Below are 3411 nucleotides of genomic sequence, written 5' to 3' on the forward strand. Positions count from 1 at the left end.
CATACATAAAATTAATTATGTGTTATATATTATATATCACATATTATATATATTACATGTGTCTGTAATTATGTTACACACACACATATATATATATATAATATGTATAATATATATGCATGCACGCGCACAAACACATACGTATGTGTATATATATATGTGTGTTCGTGTGCGTGCGTGCGTGTGTGTGCGTGTATATACTCGTATAATATATATTTCATTAAAAGGTTATTTCTATAAACTTATATAATGGCATATTTTACGTAAATAAAACAGACTAAGTAAATATATTATACTGTAAATATTATTCATATTTTAGTATTAGAATACCCAAATATTAATTCACCGTTAATTTTTTATGATTAATTCTCTGAACTATTTGTATCCTTAAATTATGACGTATTTTATAATTTATTTTCTATTCTCGAAGTTAGCTCCGATTTAAATTAATATATTTTCAGATTTTGTTCTCCGGACATTAATATTTGAATCATTCAAATAATTCGAATGTTTTTTAGTAACAATAATTATTTCGAATGAATTATTTTGAGTATTATAATATTTGAATACTTATAGTCCTAATACAAACATTATATCAGATATATAAAAGATTAATAGATAGAAAAAAATGCAATTATTTGTAACGTACATAATAATTAATTAACATAATAAATGATCAATAGTAACAGCTATATATTAATATAATTAACTATAGTTATAATATATAATTAACTTATTAGCTATAATAATATAATTAATAAAATAAACAGCATGCTTATTAAAAAGTTGATATTTGATTCGTCAAATGCGGCAGTTCACTTAATAGTTCCAGTTAACAACCAGTTAAAACTGCTGATGCTTCTCTATACATTATTTTCAAAATCTATTGGAATCTCTGCTGTATCTTATTCAAAAGTGAATCTGCAAATACAAATGAAATAAACAATAGATTTGAAAAATTAGAATATATAATTGTGATTAATATCACAAAGTTAAATTTCTCACTCAAGTACATTAATTTATAATCGCATCCAATTTTTCCCTTTCGTATCTCCTTATATGTTATTTTTGTGAGTACTTTTTTTTAACAAGTGCTTGAATAAATGAAACGCTAATTCATTTATATCATTTTGCAATATATCATACATGTGACCACAAAGCTTGCATCTTAGTTCAAACACATTGTCATCTGATGTGTTTAATTTGAAACATCCCATCAAAGAATGTTTAACTTCTTGTTGTATTTCTTCTATTATTTGTGGATGCTTACTTTTAAGATGATTCTTTAAGTTACTTGCAGAATATCCACTCCAAAGGAATGTACCACAAATGTTACAGATTGTAGCTCTACCACAAAAGTTACAAGAAGATCTTTTTTTTTCTTTGAAATAACGCCATATTTTGCTTCTGCGATTTTTGTTTTTTTTTACAAGAGATATTCTGTGAACACGAAATACGTGTATTCGTAATAGTATGTCGTCGACTGCAGTATAAAAACAAATTTTGCATTGGAATTTTCCTAGATTAGCACAATAATTCTGTGTCGAATTACTTGACATATTCTTTAGCAGTGCTATCACGTCTGCACAGTATCTTAGAGTGTGTATTACTTCTTCTTCGTTTTTAGTTGGCCCTGGTTCTTTTAACGAGATTCACTTGGCCAGTCGTACTAAGCACAGTTGAAGCCAGCAACGCTTTCCAAAAAATGATGCAATACTCGAAACGAGACAAAATACGTCCCTCTTTTACTAAACGTAACACTCGACTGTGTGTATTACTAAATGACAATGTCTTTACCATAGAAAAATGTTCGACGAAGATCGAAGAGTGACATCCGGCTTTAGTTAAGGACTGCGCACAATGAAAGGATTAGGGAACAGGGAATAGAGAATAAGAATTTCAACCTACCAAGAATCATGTATTATGGAATACACAGTTTCTGATAGGTTGAAATTCTTATTCTCTGTTCCCTGAATCTCTATTCTTGAAAAGTATCGCATACGAAAAACTAGGGAAATACTATAGTATGCGTTACATATACTGTAACATTTCTCTAGTTTTTCGTATGCGATACTTTTTAAGAATAGGGCCCCTGTTCTCTATTCCTTTTATTGTGTGTAGTTTGTGTCCCTAGTGAGTCTTCAGGTCCCACTTCTATTTCATGATGCAACGCGATTGGAGGACGGTTTTTTTCTATCCACAATTTTTCCTATCCACAAATACAACGCCCTCTTAATATACTACAGTTTCTTTCATTCCCATAATTCATGGGTTATCATCTTTGCTCATATATATTTCTTGATTCTTTCAATTTTTATTATTCACTTTAATATATTTCGCATTGTTGCATGTACTAAATAAAGTTTATAGTAATTTCATATGAAATCGTCTGTGTGCTTCTTTTTGGATCAGTATCTATAAGTGCACGCAATTAAGAAATCTTTGCTGCTGATAAATAAAAATACTAAGCAGACTACAACAACAGTTAAGATATAAATATTGATGATTTGAATATTGGTAGAGCCTAAAACCGAGAGCACAGACTTTTGCTTAAAATATAATGCATAAGACGTGAAAAATTCAATCGGAGTCCTTTATTTCATGGAAAGGAAGGAAATAAAGGACTAGCTTTGATTGGTTTATTTTCTTATGCATTATATGATTATATCTCATGCGTTATGCGAATGTTTGTGCTCCTTAACTTAAAGCCTTGTGTCCGATATAGAAATCCATCTGAGATTTCGGACGGAGAAAGAATTAATCAATCGTATTGTGATAAAATTAATCAAATGTGATTTGTTATTTTTTTCTTTGTCCAAGATATCGGAGCGGTTTCTAATATCGTGGACAAAGCTTAACAGTCAAATAGTATCGCTCTACCTGTAACAATTCAATCATCGTAATTAAGAGAATTCAGATTAAAATATATTTTGCACATGCAAAAATAAAGATTTGTTTTTTGCATTTAATTGCGCGTTATATCATAAAGACAAGGTTTAAAATAATGTATAAATTATTCTCTAATAAAAATAAATTGGTATAAGTATTGAAAAGGTTGTATCTGTTGTAAGAACGAATGCATTACGAAAATTGAATACTCAAATTATAGTAAATGCTATTTGTCTTTGTGAAGTTGGCATCTCATTTTTAGAAATCGGAAATTTTATCAATAGTTCTGTTTACTTTTTATATGTATGTATAAAAATTTTACATTATTTAGAGGCATTTATTCAAAGTACACGTAATTCGCCTTTAGTTAGCTATATGTGTGATCGATGTGTACGCCCAACCCATTATCATGTAAGCTGCAGTTAAGTGCCAAACGATATGCTTTTATAATACATAACGTGAATCTGCGACCTAATCCGGCCAGATTAAATCTGCTCAGGAAGCATCAAATCAATGGGAACG

The 3411-nt window shown here is 29.4% G+C and overlaps 1 protein-coding gene across 2 annotated transcripts in view; it reads right to left on the reverse strand.

Moving 5' to 3' along the window:
* Nucleotides 1–3411, reverse strand: part of LOC108754133 (calcium uptake protein 3, mitochondrial) — a 29153-nt gene that overhangs the window by 8635 nt on the left and 17107 nt on the right. The window lies entirely within an intron of this gene.

The sequence above is a fragment of the Trachymyrmex septentrionalis genome, unplaced genomic scaffold, assembly GCF_001594115.1.
Source record: "Trachymyrmex septentrionalis isolate Tsep2-gDNA-1 unplaced genomic scaffold, Tsep1.0 scaffold76, whole genome shotgun sequence".
Lineage (NCBI taxonomy): Eukaryota > Metazoa > Arthropoda > Insecta > Hymenoptera > Formicidae > Trachymyrmex > Trachymyrmex septentrionalis.